General features: G+C 42.2%; 1 protein-coding gene across 1 annotated transcript in view; it reads right to left on the reverse strand.

The window, feature by feature from the left end:
- Window positions 1–18,416, reverse strand: part of LOC120431852 (dnaJ homolog subfamily C member 25 homolog) — a 42,251-nt gene extending 23,835 nt beyond the window's left edge. The window contains exon 1 of the mRNA XM_052706512.1: window positions 18,275–18,416. The gene's annotated coding sequence lies outside the window, so the exon portion shown is untranslated. The remainder of the gene's footprint in view (window positions 1–18,274) is intronic.
- Between the last annotated feature and the right edge of the window lie 2,372 nt (window positions 18,417–20,788).

Genomic DNA, 20,788 nt, shown 5'->3' on the forward strand with positions numbered 1-20,788 from the left:
ATGTTTTCAAAATGGCGCATTTTGGCGCAAAACCGAACAATGCACCTGAAAGTACACACTTTCAACTACATTTCCTGAAAATATCTCCGTGTATATATTTTTAGATATCTCAATTTGAATTTGCCGATTTTTAATCAATTTATTTATAAATGTTATTCGAAATCATAATGAATACAAGGTGAAAATCGGTAAATTGAAGGGTAAATTGATCGATTTTTATGGAAATTACATTGTCTATGAAAAAATACGACAACCTTTCCAGAATGACCACATATGAAAGGAAATACACAGCAAAAAATCCGATGGTAAAATCGCATGCAAAAGCATGCACATCACCTTCGTCAAAATAAACACTTAATATTACACACTGCATGTACAATTTTTGCAAACACAAAAAAAAAGTTGCAACCGACGGGATTCAAACCCAGCACCAACAGTAAGGACTGGCGCCTTAGCCCACTCGGCCATCAGACCGATGAAGTTTGGAAAGGATAAACACATATATGCTCTTAACATTTCGGTCAAGTTGGTTTCCCATACTGATGGGCTACATATTTCAGAGTGTAAAATCACATAAAATTGCATAAAATAATGCAATATTTATTTTACACCCAGGCCTTTTACACGCAGCTGGATTACTACTCTTTTAGCTGTGTACTTAATTTTAAATACGAACAATTATTTAAAATTTTCACTTACATTATTTTTGGGAAAAACATGTATTTATTCATAATTTTAAAATGTGTATCATAATTTTAAGCATGAACAATGTTCTACTGCGGGCGTCAATAATTAGAGTTCACGCGCGGTGATACGACCGCAAGATAATGGTCGCATGACAGCCGCAAGACAACCGCAGAACAAATTTTTGGCTGTTGTCAAAGGTTGCCTTGAGTTTTGAGCTGACTTTTTGGAAAATATTCAAAACAAACCAAGTTGACAGCCAAATCAACCAGAATTTCAGTTCAACTTGCTGATTTTTACACTGCGGTAATAAGGCAGCAATAATCTCCGGTCACTCACAGCGAAGGAGAAACGTGATTCTATCTTGCAATAAGCAATATTAAAATCGATCAATTTACCCTTTCAATTTACCGATTATTACCACTTTTCAATAAGATTCCGCTTATAAATAAATTGATTAAAAACCGTCAAATTCAAATTGAGATACAGTGGACTCTCTCGTTGTCGATATTGAAGGGACCGTCGAAAGCAGGAGTTATGAAATTATAGAACAAAAAATCAAAGCAATCTATTTGAAGGGACTGAAAAATTTATTGACAGCTGGAGTAATATTGATATCGAGAAGATCGACAACGAGAGAGTCCAATGTATCTCTAAATCGACACCGATAGACACGGAGATATTTTCAGAAAATGTAGTTGAAAGTGTGTATTTTCATGTGCATTGTTCGGTTTTGCGCCAAAATTCGCCATTTCGAAAACATTGCAACTTAAAAATATGCTCAAAATCACTTACAAATGGTTATAACTCCTCAATAAAGGCTCAAAACATTTTGCTGTTTTCGGCAAAGATGTGTAATTTTATGTCATAAACAACTCTTCAGAACATAGTAGGCCGCTAAAATGCTAACATTTTAAGTTATCAAAAAAAGTGCTTTTTTTACCATTTTTGCAAAAATGACGCTACAAATTTGGCGCCTTTGACAAACTTTCATGAAATTTTCTTCTCTACAACTTTGCGCAATACACCAAAGCCCTACAACGTTATCCAACAGAGTTAGTTTTTGGTTAACACCCTGTATGTCAATAACTTTAAAAGATAGCCCTTATCAAGTACAACAACTCTTCCGAAGACACCATTTGGCTAGGACGTCAAATAAAGGAGTAATCAATTTATTTAATTGCCCTGAGGGAAGGTTCTACCGGGGGGACATTTATTGAACCATACGACTTGGGGCAATATGGGTATCAAAATTCATGGTTTTTGATACTGGTAATGAAAATGGACATTTTGGCAGGATTGGCCTCAACCGAAGTGGCCATGGCCCTGGGGAAGGTTCTACCGGGGACATTTATCGAACCATACGACTTGGGACGGTACCAAAAACCATGAATTTTGATACCCATATTGTCCCAAGTCGTATGGTTCGATAAATGTCCCCCGGTAGAACCTTCCCTCAGGGCCATGGCCACTCCGAGTGTGGCCAATCCTGTCAAAATTGCCATTTTCATCACCAGTATCAAAAACCATGAATTTTGATACCCATATTGCCCCAAGTCGTATGGTTCGATAAGTGTCCCCCCGGTAGAACCTTCCCTCAGGGCCATGGCCACTGCGGGTGTGGCCAATATCCTACCAGTTTGGTCCCAACCCCATTGCCTTGAATCATTGTGGTTTCCGATTGACCGTTCTAACAATGTTCTTTAGAACAGAATTCCTCCCAAGTTGGTGCACAACCTGTGTCTTTCAATGTGTGTATGTGTGTGTGAGCAATAAAATTACCACCGTCGATCCGTCTCTGACGGATTTCAGTCAAAACTAAAATTGTTCAGAGGCTATCTGTTAGCTTATATAGTCCGCATGAAATGTGGCAACATGGTGCAAATTTTGCCTCGTCTCCTGCTTTCTTGGAACTGTCACGCGAGAATGTTGCACCATTGTTGCCACACTTCATTCGTTGCTGACCCCTTCCGCAGTACCAAGCATGCAACATTTTCGTAACGCGCGACATTTTTCGTTTTTCTGGATTGACACCTCACCAGAATAGAGCCCTTAGGACAAAGTTCTTTGTCAAAACACAGCCAAAGTTGACCCCTAAAAAAATGACATTTTTAAAAACATTGGCAAAGTCACATAAAACAAGTTAAACTTCCAACCCTGAAATTTTCTAAAATTTTAAGAGTTCTTCTTTCCAATGCTTTTTAAATATCAAAAATCGGTTGGAAAATTGATTTTTGGCGATTTTTTAGATCGAAGCCCGTCTAAAGGCGGGGTTAGGTTGTAGAGGGTTAAGTTATCTGTTCTGATTTTCTATTCCATATGAACAATTCTCTACGAGATCGGTCTTTTATATTAATTTTAATTTTTGTATTGTTTTAATCCTGCTGAAACTTTTTTGGTGCCTTTGGTATGTCCAAAGAAGCCATTTGGCATCATTAGTTTGTCCATATAATTTTCCATACAAATTTGGTAGCTGTCCATACAAACATGAAATATAAAAAAAAATCATATTTTAAAATTAGTGCCCATGCTAGCTTACTTTTGAAATTTTGTTTGTGAATAACTGGTTCATAGAGATTTGGTGTTCCTTGCAACTATTGACGTAGACTACGTCTTTGTCGAAGGTACTGGGGTGCCATTCCAAAAAAAAAACCGGGCCGAAGGCCCTGGAATACTGCGTCATCCGTCAAACGCTTATATCTTCCTTCCCACTAATAGGCAGTCAAACGTCATAATTACCCCCCACTAGAGGGCGCTGAAACTTGGGGTGATGTTTTCATTATAACCTACAGCGAGTAAGTTGGTTTGAAATTTGAAATTGTTTTATTTCATCATAAAATCGACATTAATAGCAAATTATACCATTTTCAGGTAAGAAATAAGTAGCTAAATTGATATAAACGAACATATTTTTGTGACGGCCGATTTAACCTGTTCATTATCTGATTCAAAATAAGGGAATGTTTTAATCAACCAAAACCTAACTAATCAATTGAGAATGTAGATTATTCAAGTGGACAAATATTTTTTAATGTCACTTCTACCATAAAAGCAAAGCTCTGCTTGAAAAATGGTAATTGGAATGATTTTCAAAATTAGCAATCTAACCTCATTCTCGCGTTTTCAATCCGGATCACAGAATTTTCAATGAAAAAGGCAACTTAGCAAAAAAAAATCAAAAAGTCAGTCGATAGAACTTTTTATTTCTTACCTCCTGTTAACTTTATTTTATTCCAATAGATCATTTTTCTTTTAAAAAACCTTAAAATTGTTTTCACTCCCCTTTGCACTTATCGCGCAAAAACGTAAACGTAACCTTGCACCAAAGTTCTCCTACTCGAATGTAGGTAGCGAATCGAGTTTTTAGCTTTGGTTTTGGGGGCCTATCGAATCGACACGATTTTTGTTCCATTCGATTCCAGTGTCTTGCGAACCTTCGAGGTGAACGGACACTAGAGCTGCGGTATTTTTTACTACCTAAGCTCAGAGTTATTTCAAACAAAATTCACAGTCTTTTTAAAGACAACCTGGGTTATTTTCCAAAATTCTAAACAGTCTTTTCAAGACTAACCCCACCTGAAATTTTGTTGTATTTTACAAACGAAGCCATCTTTTTAAGAGAACTTTGCTTGCAAAATGCGTCAAAACAAAGGTAAACGCAAATCTTCTGAAGATTTGATCGTTACGTCGGTGAAGCGTTTGAACGCTAAATCGGCTAACGGAAACACACACAAAGAAAAAGTACTCTAAATTTAAAAAGATCGTTCGTTGGATTAAAAGTTCGCGTTGGTGAATATTCGTAGAAAGTTCAAACTTTTCAATTTAAAAGTTGGAAAGTTTTTGATACTACCATGCATTTATGGAACAAAATCGTTGTATCGGTAAAAGTGTTTTACTTTTAATTTGAAAAGAAACCTTTTATAGCAAGAATAAACAACATTTAATACTACAGTGATAGTTTCAGCCCACATTCAATCATGGGCTATCAACACTGCATAAAAACATAAAACAAAAACCCATAGAAACTCACCCGTACATTAAACCACACAACCAGTAAACAATACAAACCCTCAACATTCCCACCACCGTCTAACCCACGCATTTACACCTCAACAAAATTACCTCCAACACTCATCTAATCCCCCTATTCCCGCACTTCATTACTAAACTCTCTCTCCTCCTCCCCTACTCTCCCCTTCATTACAATAATCCTTCCAACCACCTTACCCTAAATTCTCCGATTTCAATACTCAACTTCCCATTTTAATCACCTCCTAAACCTTCATTCCTCCTATCACGATCCATCCTTTTTAACTCAACATACATTCACCTTCCCCCATTTTATAATCTTCACCCTTCCCCTTCCAATCAAACCCAACCACCCCACAACTCTCCATCCCCTCAAAAAACTTCCCCTATAAACTTAACAACTTCATTCTCATCTCTACTCTCTCATCTCCAAATATTTTTAACTAATCACCCCTCTCATTCCTAATATCCTATTCCCTCCCATCCCCACAACACAACCACCCTTATAAACCCTCCTTCCCATCTATCCCCACCTAATTCCCCTCCAACACCTCAACACTATACACCACAATACTTCACCAAACACACCCCTATCCCCACACATACACTACAATACCACCCCCTTCATAAACACAACAACCCTCCACACTAATAACCCTCCCCTGCTCTCCAGTCTTTCCCTATCTGTCACTTACCACTCCTCACACTGTAATCACATTGCATCACCTTGAACCCACTCCTGTTAGTCTCTAGCGCCCTCCAGAGGTGACCTCTCTCGTCCCAAATTTCTTGCTCACCCCCCTCACCCCCCTTATCTCCACCCCCAACCAACCCACAACACCCACACAGCCACTACTCCTCTGCCCACACGTCTGCTTCGTATTCTCTCTCTCCCTAGATATCACCAAGAAGCCCATCATCACCCAAACATACACTACACTGTATTCACACTAGATCAATACCCCTCAAGTAGTACATCTCTATGTAGATAGTATAGCAATGACCTGTCTACTCCTCTCTACTCATCATGCTCGCACCCTGTGCTATAGACCAAGCCATTTCGCACAGACAGGCGCACCCCTTCACATGCTCCCCAACTCTCGTGTCTAGAATGTGTCGCTCTACTATGTGTGAATAGAGTTCAGAGAATACGACTCACTGCCACCGCTTCCCACTACCTCCCGTACACCAATCAACCGTGCTTGGTGCAATCCTCATGTAATCTCCATGGCACACGTAAAACGACTCCTGTGAATACAGTGTGTGTGTGTTACCCCCCTGTGTGAGATCTCTTGATATCTCTCACCGCCTACCACAGTAGATAAACTCTCTCGTGACCCTCAAGCTCACTCCATCTACGATTGTAACACGCCATTATTAAACGAAACAGTGACTGTCATCGCCAAGACGATACTAGTTCCAATCAGTTCCTGATCTTCTACATCACGCTCACCTCTCTAAGCACCGTGCATAAACTTAGCTGCACGCATATAAGTGCTCCCAAATGTGTGTAGCTCCTTTGAGAATTCTACTCTCATCTCTTGGCCTTCACGAGTTCTGCGATCAGCGAGTCAGAGAGTGTAGCTCTCCCCCATTTCTTCAAACAGAGGCTCCCCTGTAGAACTCCTCCCTATTTCACGCTAACTTGTCCTTGTGAGACTGACGCGCACTCTCCCTAAGAATGCACAGATGTGAATGACTGGATGCGAAATCGCCCCTAACTATCCTATGTCCCCGTTGTCCGCTGTGATGCAGATTGATTCTCTCTCTGACGTGAGATATATCATGAATAGATATAGTGTGGTGGAGTAGTGGTCAAGTTTTTTAAAGGATGTACGTGTCTCGTGATATACACTCCGAATCAATGTTACTTCTGGGCCATCTATGATAGGGTTTGCTTAGCTCGCCGATACGGTGTTTGTGTCAGTGTTATCACTCTCAAAAGAAGTGGGATAATATATGTGAGGACGGATTGGCTCGTTTGTGATCTCTCGTGTTATAAACTTGTGATGAGGTGACTTGCGCACCGAGCACCCTATCCACGCAACACCGCCTCATCCGAGGTAAGGTGTGGATTATGTAGAAGTGTAACTGTTTGTATTTTGTGAAAGTGAGGTCAACCTCAACAAACTGTGTGTTGTGTCACTCTGTTGTAGTGGTGACGGGAACACCTAATTGTTACATGTAGTTGACACTTGTGTGTATAGCGACTTGGTTTGTATTAGTGGTTAACACTTGCAGGAAGGCTAAAGTTTGTTGTGAGCAAAGCAGATGTTCTACCACATGGGTTTCTGCTTGGAGTTATAGTCTGAGATCTAGTGTTCTGTGTAGTGTCGCTGATAGCGAGAGACTCATAACGAGTGTGTAGACTCAAGAGACTCTCTAAAGCCGCGTACGGTTGTGTTGGCTCGTGCGGCGTTGCTCAGCTGTCGCCCGCTGTTGTAGGGGCCACATGACACAAGATCTGAGATATGGGCGTACAGTCGTGAGTAGAGAGAGACTGATGGTACAGTGCTCTTCGAAAAAGAGCTCGTGAAGACTGCGCCTGTTTGTGCCACGCGCGCGCACACACGCTGCGACTTGAGAGAGTCAGAAGTAGACGGGGGTTATTGTTGTTTAGGTTTACCGCTGAGTAGAGACTAGAGAAGATTTGTTAGAGGAAAGATCACCAAACTTTTGTTGGTTATTTGAAAAACCACAAACACAATTTCTACACGTATGAGACCAAGAATGCTCGTCCATTCAAGGCGGTCCTGAAAGGTCTCTCCAACGACTTGTCGGTGGATGAGATCAAAAACGAACTTAAGGTGTTGCTTGGCTTTGTCCCATCCCAAGTAATACCAATAAAGAAAAAATCAAACGGGAATATTTCTCGCTTTGGTTTGACTTCACAATTTTATCTGATTCATTTCAACAGAAATGAAATCAACAATTTGAAACTTTTGGACAAAGTTCAGTTTTTGTTCCATGTACGGGTAAAGTGGGAGCATTTTAAGAAACATGGCGGTAATGGCCAGAATCTGTGTGTGTGTGTGTGTGTGTGTGTGTGTGTGTGTGTGCGTCGCGCGTTGAAGTTTGCACCTTGGTACGGCTCCGTGAAAGTGCCCTCAGAACCGCCGAATTACCGTTCCGCCGCGACCGTGAGTGTTATCAATTAACGCCGGAGTGCGTCGCGGACCGGCATAGTGCGTTATAATTGACCCGCAATCGACGGCCGGGCAACAAAAGTGAAATTATTTTTGCCATCCATCGTCGTCGTCGCGGGATAAACAGGCAGAACAAAGCAAGAAGTGTGGTGTAGCAACAAGGCCTGTGGCAGTGCTGTTGTGTCGAGTGCGTACACACACTATACGAAACCGCGCGCGGTGTGCTGAGAGTGCGGTTTTAGAAAAAAAGAAAACGAGAAAAGTTTTTAACTTTTTTTTTTGCTAAAATAAAATAAAAGTTATTTTATTGTGCTGTTGTGAAAAATTCTGTGCTGCTAAGTGAAGCGCATACACGCACGAACGCAGGACGTCCTCTTCCGGATATGAAGACCGTTAGGCTTCGAGATAAAAGCCCCGTTACGGTAGCGTGAGAAAACCGGGGCTAGGTCTCGGTAGCCCTTAGGTGGTTCTCCACCCCGAGACTAGGTAGCGCAGCCCTGATAAGGCTGCCTACCGAAAAAGAGGATCGCGAATGGCAAAAAGGCTAGAAATTCGGAACAAACGGCAGAAGCCCATAGAAAAGCAGACCACCGATTGGCGACTCGGCTCCTGGAACTGCAGGTCTTTGAATTTCTTGGGTTTCGAATTCGCCTTAGCGAATGAGTTGCAACCTCGCAACTTTGATGTTGTGGCACTGCAAGAGGTGTGCTTGGAGGAGGAGCAGGTGCTAAACTGGCCAGGTCAGCAGACCAATTCCAGATTTTTTCTGAGCGGCGGCACGGACAAGAAGCTGGGTACCGGCTTTATCGTGCGGGGCAAGATGCAGGATCGCGTGTTCGGCTTCACGGCGTTCAGCGAGCGGATGTGTAAGTTGAGGATAAGAGGCCGTTTCTTCAACTACAGCATCATCAACGTGCACTGCCCCCACGAAGAAAAGACCGATGATGAGAAGGAAGCATTCTACGCGACGCTGGAGGATGTGTACGACGGCTGTCCGCGGCAGGATGTTAAAACCATCATTGGGGATTTGAACGCTCGGTTCGGAAGGGAGGAAATGTTTCGACCGACAATAGGCTCAGAAAGCCTACACGCGGTCACGAACGACAACGGCCAACGCTACATCGACTTTGCAGCCTCCCGTGGAATGGTGGTCAGGAGCACCTATTTTCCTCGCAAGGACATCCACAAAGCCACCTGGACATCACCTGACCAACGGACGAAAACGCAAATCGACCACGTCCTGATCGACGGCCGATTCTTCTCGGACGTAACGCACGTGCGCACCTTTCGCGGTGCGAATATTGACTCGGACCACTACCTAGTTGGAGTTGACCTGCGCTCAAAGCTGTCGACGGTGTTCAACCAACGCCGAAGTCGGCGGGCCCCTCCGTTCAACACCGCGTGTCTGCAGAACGGGGAAGTGGCCCACAGTTACGCGCAGCAGCTGGAAGCGAATCTGCCAGGTGAGGAGGATCTTGGCGCAGCCTCGCTCGAAGATGGTTGGAGCCGTATTCGCTCAGCCATCGGCAGTGCAGCGGAAGCCACACTGGGTAGTGCGATCCGAGTCAGTCGGAATGATTGGTACGACGACGAGTGCCAACAGATAACCGCCGAGAAGAAAGCAGCTTACGACAAGAAGCTGCACAAGGCGACGAGAGGGAACGTGGAACGATACAGGCAGGCTCGGAATCGGCAGGTCGCGGTCTTCAAGCTCAAGAAGCGCCAGCAGGAAGACCAGGATTGCGCAGAAATGGAGCAGCTATTCCGAGCTAACGAGTCGCGAAAGTTCTACGAGAAGGTGAACCGGTCCCGCAAAGGCTTCGTGCCGCGAGCCGATGTGTGCAGGGACAACGAAGGAAACCTGATCGTGAACAAAAGCGAGGTGTTGGACAGGTGGAAGCAGTACTTCAACGAGCACCTCAACGGCGATGAAGCGAACAGGGACGGCGTTGGAATCAACCTTGGAGCGCCCGCAACTGATGAACAGTTCCCGGCGCCTGATCTAGAGACGGTGAAGAGGGAGATCAGGAAGCTGAAGAACAACAGAGCTGCCGGCAAGGATCGGTTACCCGGTGAGCTCTTCAAATATGGAGGAGAGAAACTGGCGAGGGCGCTTCACTGCGTGATCTCCAAGATCTGGGAGGAGGAGAAGTTACCGAAGGAATGGATGGACGGTGTCGTGTGCCCGATCTACAAAAAGGGCGATAAGCTGGACTGCGGCAACTACCGCGGTATCACGCTTATTAACGCGGCCTACAAAATCCTCTCCCAGATCCTCTGCCGTCAGCTGTCACCCCATGCAAGGAGGTTCGTAGGGCCCTACCAAGCGGGTTTCACTGGCGCGCGCGCCACCACGGACCAAATATTTTGTCTCCGACAGATCCTCGAGAAATGTCGTGAGTACAACGTGCCCACACATCACATCTTCATCGACTTCAAGGCAGCCTATGATACAGTCGACCGCGAGCAGCTATGGCAGATCATGCACGAGAATGGATTTCCGGATAAACTGACTCGGCTGATCAAGGCTACCTTGGATGGTGTGATGTGTCACGTGCGTGTTTCGGGGGATTTAGCGGAACCCTTTGGATCACGCCGAGGGCTGCGGCAAGGTGATGGCTTATCCTGTGCGCTGTTCAACATCGTCCTTGAGGGCATCATTCGAAGAGCGGGCATTGACACGAGTGGTACGATCATGAACAGGTCCTACCAGTTGCTTGCTTTTGCCGATGACATCGACATTGTGGCAAGAAACCTGGAGACGGTGAAGGACGTCTACACCCGACTGAAGGTACAAGCAAGGCGTGTAGGACTTGGCATGAATACGACGAAGACGAAGTACATGAGAGGAAGGGGCTCGAGGGACGTCAGCCCCCCAAGTCTCACCCCTCTAGCTGTGGATGATGATGAGTTGGAGGAGGTGAGCGAGTTCGTGTACTTGGGATCGCTGGTAACCGCCGACAACGACACCAGCAAAGAGATCCGGACTCGTATTTTTGCTGGGAATCGTGCGTACTTCGGATTACGGAAGACCCTCACTTCGGATCGGGTGCAACGCCGCACGAAGCTGACGATGTACAAAACACTGATTAGACCGGTAGTCCTCTATGGCCACGAGACCTGGACGATGCGGCAGGAGGACGAACGTGCCCTTGGAGTTTTCGAACGGAAGGTGCTACGAACGATCTACGGTGGAGTGCAGGTGTCTGACGGAGTGTGGCGAAGACGCATGAACCACGAACTGCACGCGTTTCTTGAAGAACCGACAATCGCCACCCAGGCGAAAATCGGGAGGCTCAGGTGGGCCGGCCATGTCGCCCGAATGGACGAGAGCCAGCCTGTCAGACTGCTTTTTGACCGCGCCGAACCAGCTGGCGGTACAGGCAGGAGAGCAGGGAAACCGCGCGCACGGTGGGGAGATCAAGTGAATGGTGATATCCGGAAGATTTGTAACCTGGGAAATTGGAGAGTAGCAGCCCAAGACCGAGAAAGATGGAAGCGTCTTCTTGCTACAGCACGCGTACCTGGTGCGCTATGCTGATTGGTATGGTATGCCGGCGTTGCCAGGCATTCGGTCACGGTACTGATCATTGCGCCATGGTTCCAAAATGCATGGTTTGCGGGGATTCTTCCCACGACAAGGACAATTGTCCCGTGAGAGAAGTCACCCAATTTAAATGTGCAAATTGTGGTGGAAATCACAAATCAAATTTCTGGGATTGCCCCATCAGAAAAAAGGTTTTGGATTCTCGTGCTAAGCATCAGCCGAAATCCAAACCGAAATTTTCTCAAAGTCAGGTTGTATTTTTTTTTTTTTTCTTGATACGAGCGCAATAGTTTTTTGAATTCATCGTAGCAATCTTGTTGATTTTCGCGTTCTGTGGCTGTCAGCTCACATCAAAATTTTCAGCTCAAATGTATCACTTTGCTTTTTGAGTGGGCAGCAAGTGATTTTTACGGAAAATATAAATATTATTTTAAATTAAACTACTTGCTTTTATAAATATTCTATTAATTCGAATTTGTGTGGTTTGACATGGTGCTTCTAAATGGGTCACATGCGGTTGATCCGCTCGATGTCCTGGTCCTTCACGACGTTATAGCTGCTGGAGAAAATCCGTCTTTTGCGATCTTCAACTGGGTCGGTTCAGGAATCATTGGCTCTATAAGTCACAAAATTAATCTATAGATAATAGCTTAAAAGCTTTCTGTTAAGTTCTTTGGTGTAGGTAGTTGAATTATTCGTAATCTTCAGCCAGCCAGAGAATTTTGAAAAATTAAAATTGCGAGCCAAACTTTAAAAAAAAAATCATTCTCAAGGCCATTACAAATTTTATAAGCGAGATGCTCGAAACTCAGCTCAAGATGAAACATTTGAATTCTTTATAATAAAATTATCCACGCACGCGGTTCATTAAGTAATAAACTTAAGTTAGTTTTTCTTCTATTTCGTTTTAAAAATTGTTCTCTTACAGTTCATATTACATTCAATTTGTATTTTTTTTTTGTAAGTAAGCTTGTCGTAAACTTTGGCCACCTCCCGGACCGGAACCGACTACCGGGTTTGCATCGCTGGTGGATTAGGGCGCCAGTACGGTGGTCGTGACTATGGAGAATGCCTCGCTGGCTGTTGCGTTGTTGATCTCTAGGTTCTGCAGCTCTGGAATGTGAGGGTGGACCTGAAAAAAATGAGATGTTTTGAAGAACTTCTTCAAAAAAATATCTATGCCATCCAACTAACCTTCCTGCCATTGACCCGATGCGGGTTCCGACATCCTCGACACTTGACTCTACACAGGACTTGGAAACGGCATAGTACAGACAGCACGCTGCCCACAGTAGGTCCCGGGGTAGCCGTCGAATTTCCGCACCGACAACTCCGTCACTTCAACAGCTGCTTCGTCCACACGCGGATTGTCCAGCCAACGTCGTCTTTAAAGCCATTCCGGAAGAAGTCGTGGCCGCCGTCGCCATTTCTACAAAAAATACTTTAGAAAAATTGTTGAATTTAGGAATTTTACTAAAATTACCTGTATCACGATTTTCTTAAATTGACAGACAACTTCAGTTTGATTTTTGCTAAGCCTACTCTACTCTCTCATCTATACTTTTCCATTGCGACGATATCTTTCTGCGGCGATTAAGTGGAGCGCAGGATTCTAATTTTTCTCGAAATTATTAATACCTGCATCTTTAAATCAAACGTTCGTGCTGTCTCACTCGAACAATGCTAGAAATACCCCTACCGTGGAAAAGTTAGGTAACACTAATGGTATTTCCTATGCCAACGTCGTTTCGGGTTCATCCACGAATTTTAAATCCTCTACCAATCTTCCTGAAATTGGGCAGGTACCTCAAATCTCATTTGATAATGTTTCTGCTGGCAACGCTTTGGGATCTTCTGATCTCGGCGATGTTACGTTTGAAAAAATGACTTTTTTGCAATACTCACTGTTTGGTTTGATTCAAACAATGAGTAATGCTACATCCATGATGGAAGCAATCCAGATTGGATTCAAATTTACGAATGATGTTGTTCTTACCCTGAATCATGGATCTAAGTAATTCCATCAATATTATGAATTTTAATGCTCGCTCTTTAAAAGCGAAAGAAAATTAATTTTTCAACTTTTTCGAGTTCATGACGTGCATGTTGCTGTTATAACCGAAACATTTTTAAAAACTGGCACTTATTTGAAAAGTGATCCAGATTAAAAAGTTATAACCAATAACAGAATGAATCGAAATGGCGGTGGAGTTGCAATAGTTATAGTATGACTTATAGCATGTTACGTGACATTAAGTTAAAAGTTATTGAATGTTTGGGCATTGAACTTGAAACTTTTTTTGGGAAAATTATGATTGCAGCTGCATATTTGCCTTTCCAATGCACTGGGGAAAATAAAAATTATTTCAAAGGGGATTTGAATAAACTTACTCGGCATAGATCTCGATTTTTGATCATCGGTGATTTTAATGCCAAACACCAATCTTGGAATAATTCAAAAGTAAATTCCAATGGTAAAATTCTATTCAGAGATTGCACTTCTGGTCTTTATTCGGTTTTATACTCGAATGGGCCAACTTGTTTTCTTCTGTTAGAAATCCATCAACAATTGATTTGGTTTTGACAAATCAAAGTCAGTATTGTGGTCCTTTAGTGACTCATGCTGATTTTGATTCTGATCAGCGTCATATTGAGAACAATTTAAATCATGCTTTTGTTTTAGAAACCAAAGCTGATATTGATTCAGCCTTGGACTCTTTAACTAATGCAATTTTGGATGCTAGGAATATTGCTATTCCTAAAGTCCAAGTCAAATTTGATTCTCCCATTATTGATGACGATCTTCAGCTTCTGATTCGTCTGAAAAATGTTCGCAGAAGACAGTATCAACGTTCTCGTGATCCTGCACTGAAGCGAATTCAAAAAGATTTGCAAAAGGTTATTGACCACAGATTCACTCTCCTGCGAAATGAAAAGTTCGCAAGAGATGTCGAACAAATTAAACCTTATTCCAAACCTTTTTGGAAACTTTCAAAGGTTCTTAAGAAACCTCAAAAACCAATCCCTTCTTTAAAAGATGGTGATAATATTCTATTAACTAATGGGGAGAAAGCTCAAAAACTTGCTCAGCAGTTTGAGAGTGCTCATAATTTCAACTTAAATGTTTTGAGTCCTATTGAAGATCAAATTTAAATAGAATTTCAGAATATTGTTGAACAAGAATTTTCATCAGATGATGTTTTTAATACGGACCTGAATGAAATAAAATCTATTATCAAAAAATTTAAAAATATGAAAGCCCCTGGTGAGGATGGCATTTTTTACATTTTAATTAAAAAATTACCTGAAGCAACTTTAAGTAGCTTGGTCAAAATTTGCAACAAATGTTTTGATTTGGCATATTTTCCCAGTAGTTGGAAAAATGCCAAAGTAATTCCGATTTTGAAACCGGATAAAAATCCTGCTGAAGCCTCAAGCTATCGGCCCATTTAATTAGTTTGCTTTCATCTATTAGTAAATTATTCGAAAGAATAATTCTTAATAGAATGATGACGCACATTAATGAAAATTCAATTTTCGCTGATGAGCAGTTTGGATTTCGCCTTGGGCATTCAACTACTCATCAGCTGTTGAGAGTTTCAAATTTGATTCGAAGCAACAAATCTGAGGGCTATTCTACTGGCGCTGCTCTTCTAGACATAGAAAAAGCATTTGACAGTGTTTGGCATAAAGGTTTGATTGCGAAATTGAAAAGGTTTAATTTTCCGATTTATATCGTGAAAATTATTCAAAATTATTTGACGGATCGTACTCTGCAGGTATGTTATCAGAACAGCAAATCTGATCAACTACCTGTACGTGCTGGCGTCCCTCAAGGAAGCATTTTGGGTCCAATTTTATACAATATTTTTACTTCTGACTTGCCTGATTTGCCCCCAGGATGTCAGAAATCACTTTTTGCTGATGATACAAGCATCTCCGCCAAAGGTAGAAGCCTTCGTGTCATCACAAGAAGATTACAAAAAAGCTTGGATATTTTCAATTCTTATTTGTAAGAATGGAAAATTACTCCAAATGCTGCAAAAACTCAACTTATTATTTTCTCTCACAAACCAAGGGCTGGTTTTCTTAAACCAAAAAGTCATCTCATTATAAAGATGAATGAGGTAAATTTAAAGCGGGAGGATCAAGTGAAATATCTTGGACTTGCTTTTGACAAAAACCTTACTTACAAGGATCACATTGAAAGTATCCAGGTTAAATGTAACAAATATATTAAATGTTTGTATCCACTTATAAACAGGAATTCTAGACTTTGTCTCAAGAATAAACTGTTAATTTATAAACAAATTTTCAGACCTGCCATGCTTTATGCTGTGCCGATCTGGACAAGCTGTTGATTAACCAGGAAGAAAAAACTTCAGAGGATTCAGAACAAAATTCTGAAAATGATTCTGAAACTTCCTCCCTGGTTCAGCACCAGTGAACTTCATCAATTAGCCGAAGTTGACACTTTGGATGTTATGTCCAATAAGATGATTGATGCATTTCGACAAAAATCATTGCAGTCTTGAGCTGCATTGATCCGCTCTTTATATAGTTTATAAGTTAGTTTTAAGGTATCCCTTTTCCCTTTTGTACATGAAGGACCTCCTACATTTGAAATCACTGAATAGCGAAAGCTACAATATTTCATGAATAAATGAAAGTTGCTAGTATTTAAAATTGAGATGAAAAGTCATCGATTGTGATTGGACACTCATTAATATTTTAACTGAATGAATGTACATGGAAGAGAAAATCAAAATAAATATAAAAAAAAAAAGTTCCAATCGATTCGAAAACTATTCAGCAATTTGCTATAAAACTTTCATTGTTGGCAAAATAGTTTTACTATTGAAACAATTGAATGTTTTAAAATGTTTTCAAAATGCAGAGATTTTGCAAGCAAAATGAGCGCTTCCCACTCACGGACGGGAATGTCAAGTACCTATTTTGAGGGGAAAATCACCCAAGCACCGCGACCGACACCTCTCCTTGTTCGGTCACGAAAAAGGAGGGGAAGTAGCGAGCCGAAAACATATATAAGAAAGTGCGCCAGTTTTCAGGCCAACATTCACGTCTCAGACGTCGGACCGGCAACAGCAGCAGGAAAGCTCGGCCCAGAGCAGCAGCAGCAGGAGAGAGACCAGAGCAGCAGCAGCAGCAGGAGAGAGAGGGACCAGAACTCCAAAAGAAGTGCGCATCGCCTTCTCGTCGTCACCGTCAGCCAGTTGCTTCTCGATGGCCGGACCGTTTGGATCGTCCCACCCGGGACGAGGCAGCAACAAGATGAGGCGCATGCCTGCTGCCTTCTCGCCGAAGAGTTGCCTCTCGTGGGTCAAGCCGTGGTTGTGAAACTTCCCAATTCTAGTCGTTCCCAACTCCTAAAAAACCCGGGCCGAAGGCAAAAGTTAAATAATTTGCTACCCGATTTGATTCCCACCAAACCCACACATCTAAACTTTACGTAGTCTACGCCATTCCGGTTATGTCTGTGACATAACTACTTTGACTTTTTCCTTTTCAATAACAATTAAACAAAAACTAGGGAAAATTTGGCCAAAAAACCTAGTGAGGTCGAGAAAAAAAAAATTTGTATTTATTATATTTTATTTTATTTTGCTTTTTTGGACTATGTTGATACGACCGTTACTTGCTGAGATATTTCCATACAAAGATTTAGAAACAGGAAAATTTATGTTTAAAATTTTTTTAATCAAAATTTTAATAATGTTAAAGGATTTAAAAATAACAAATATTGTTTTCGGAAAGATCGAAAAATTTCATGATTGTTTCATATAAAAATTCAAAATCGGACCAATAGTTGCTGAGATAACGACATTGGAAAATGGTGGGTTGTTTGGGTGAGACTTAGAAAACATAAATTTTACTGTTTTTAAATATTTGCATGGCAATATCTCAGCAACTAAAGGTTGTATCAACAAAGTTCAAAAAAGGAAAATATAGAGAATTTTCTCAGCCTTTATTTTTTTTGGGCAAACATGGGCACCAATTTAAAAAAAAAGAATAACTGCGACTTTTTTTCAAATGGCTATAACTTGAAAACGGTGCACTTTATAAAAATGTCACTAAAGTACTTTTTGATTGCAAATTTGATTTTACATCGAAAAATGAAGTTGACTTTTTTCCGAACAATATTTTTTTTATATCAGTATTGATTCAAAAATTCAAAACTCGGTCAAAGACTTTTTGACCGTTCTGGAAATTTCTGAAAAGTTGGCATTTGATGTTTCCTAAAACATATCAGAAAATAAAAAAATGGAGGAAAGGAACAACTCGTCTCTTTGTATTCATATGGTACGTTCGTTTGAACAGCCTGTGCGGCACTGACTGCCGCACTCGTCGGTGCCAGTTTTGGTTCAATCGAACATCATTTTTCAGTGTGCATGGAACTCGCATGAAACTGAAAAAAATATCGAGTGCGGCACTAGAGTTTCAGTTTCAAGATGGCGGTGAAACTCGTGCGGAACTAGCGCGAGTTTCTTCAAACAAACACTTTTGGTACGTTCGTTTGATGGCTAGTTCGGAACTGAGTGCTGCACTCAGAGCTGTCAAAGTGTTTCTTTGAAGAAACTCGCGCTAGTTCCGCACGAGTTTCGCCGCCATATTGGAACTGCCGCACCGGCTCTTCAAACGAACGTACCATTTGACAGCTCTGAGTGCGGCACTCAGTGTGGAATTAGCCCTCAAACGAACGTACCAATAGTAATGCATTCTGCTAAAACGCTCAACCAAACCACAAAAAATGTGTTTTTTTTTGCATATCATGTTTTAGTGACAAAAAGTGAAATTAAAAATCCCCATGTATCCCCATGGCCGTCCACCCGTTATTTTTTCTACTCACTCCTTTAATTTTGAGTGTAAACGCGGGCACGATCACTTCCTAAACGTTTCCATTCGAATGTTAAAAAAAATAATTACAAGGACACATTATAAACACGAAAACTGACACTGATCGAAAAAGTACTGAATTAAACGATTCACGCGTTGTGTTAAAATGATGAAAAAATACTGAACTGCGATCCAGGTTTTCGATCGCCTTTTATAGTATCTTCACAGACAAACAGACGAGACTCTCTGTTCCTCGATAACTTCGGATTTTTAGCGGACTGTAATTTTGATTTAGCGGAAGAGTAAAACGCACGCGTCTTTCCGCTTCGGTTTCTGATTTTCAACTTGACGTTTAATGACAAGGTGGTTTTGTGTAAGGTGAGGGTGAAATAAATAGCAACAAAATCTACACTAAAGGTGACAACAAAATCTCGGCGAACATCCTCCCCCATCGTTGAACCGGTTTCGACGATCCTACATCGCCGAGCTGATCGGACATCTCCAATCATCAGCGTCGTTGATCCTTGTCTAGTGCACCTCGAAACCACGCCGGTGCTATACCTTGGACAGTATCTTCATCGCCAAGCTTGACAACACCACAGAACGATCGTTGCACAGAAAAAAAAAAATCATGGTAATATTACATCTGGGAAGGGGTACATCTTTTATGTCAGAAAAAATGTGTAATTTTACCTCTGAAAATGTGTATTTTTACCACTTTTCTGGTGTAATGTCACTTTTTCAGTCTTAATTGAGGTAAAATTACATCATAAAAGAGGTAATATTCAACCTTCCAAAATTAAAGCTTCCAAATTTACACAATTTTTTTCTGTGTGGGCTACAGATGTTCGATTTGGCAGCGCACCGCCAACTACACAGCTAAAAAAGTAGTAATCCAGCTGCGTGTAAAAGGCCTGGGTGTAAAATAAATATTGCATTATTTTATGCAATTTTATGTAATTTTACACCCTGAAATATGTAGCCCATCAGTATGGGAAACCTACACAGAAAAAAATTGTGTAAATTTGGAAGCTTTAATTTTGGAAGGTTGAATTTTACCTCTTTTATGATGTAATTTTACCTCAATTAAGACTGAAAAAGTGACATTACACCAGAAAAGTGGTAAAAATACACATTTTCAGAGGTAAAATTACACATTTTTTCTGACATAAAAGATGTACCCCTTCCCAGATGTAATATTACCATGATTTTTTTTTCTGTGTACTTGACCGAAATGTCAAGCTCATATATGCGTTTATCCTTACCGCTTTTCATCGGTCAGATGGCCGAGTGGGCTAAGGCGCCAGTCCGTACTGTTGGTGCTGGGTTTGAATCCCGTCGGTTGCAACTTTTTTTTGTTTTTGCAAAAAATGTACATGCAGTGTGTAATATTAAGTGTTTATTTTGACGAAGGTGATGTGCATGCTTTTGCATGCGATTTTACCATCGGATTTTTTGCTGTGTACCCAGCCCAACTCGGTGTCTCGGAGCGAAGGCAGGTTCTCAGCTAGCATCAACTTTCCTGTCCTTATCAGATCCCAGAATAGTTCTGCTCCCAAGAGCATGTCGATCCTGCCTCTGGAATGAAACTGTGGGTCAGCAAGCTCGATTTCAGCAGGAAGATTCCACTTTGAAATGTCGATAGTTTCTGGTGGCATGTCTTCGATGACTTTCGGCGTTATCAACAGCTCGAGCTCGGTCTAAAATGGCGTGACACGTGATCTTATCTTCGTGCGCACGAGATGGCTGATCCTTGTGACCCCGCCGTTCAAGCCGCTGACTCCACAGTCAGCGCGTTCCTTTTCAGCTCCAACAGGTTGGCACACTCTTCAGAGATGAAATGGTTCTGGGAGCACGAATCAATAAGCGCCCGACACTCGTGCGGGACGCCGTTCCTATCGTAGACCAGAACTACGGCCGTCGACAGCAGGGTCTGTTTCTTTCCAGACCGGATCTCTGCGTTCAGTTTCAGCGTCTCCGCCGTCGTCGTTTCCAGCTTCTTCGCTCCATCCGTATGAAGCAAAGTGTGGTGCTGCTTTCTGCATGCCTGGCACGTACTTGCTGCAGTGCACACCGCCACACGATGGCCTTTCCGGAAACAGCTAAAGCACAATCCGCATTTGCGTAGGTGACTGTACCTTTCGTTAACGGACTTCTGTTTGAACCGCTCACACTGCATCAGCTCGTGTCTTTGATTGCAAAACGGAGCACCTTGTGTCGTTAGCAATCACTAAGGCGACCGACCTGTTCGGTTTCTCGCTCTCTGCACATGCACTGCTCGACTCAATCCTCTCCCAAACGCGGCATCTGTTCTTCAGGAACGTGATGGTGGCCGCGTACGAAGGAAGTACTCCAACCTTCTGCTCCGCCTCCCATGCCCTTCGTGTTTCTCTGTCCATCCTGGACGCAAGCAGATTCACGGTCATTTGCTCCCCCAATCCATCGACCGGAAGCTCCAAGTTCTTCAGCCCCTCGACGTGCTTCACGCAGGAATCGATCAGCTTCCGAAGTTCAGCAGCGTTGTCGC

Source organism: Culex pipiens, chromosome 1, assembly GCF_016801865.2.
Source record: "Culex pipiens pallens isolate TS chromosome 1, TS_CPP_V2, whole genome shotgun sequence".
In the NCBI taxonomy this organism is placed as follows: domain Eukaryota; kingdom Metazoa; phylum Arthropoda; class Insecta; order Diptera; family Culicidae; genus Culex; species Culex pipiens.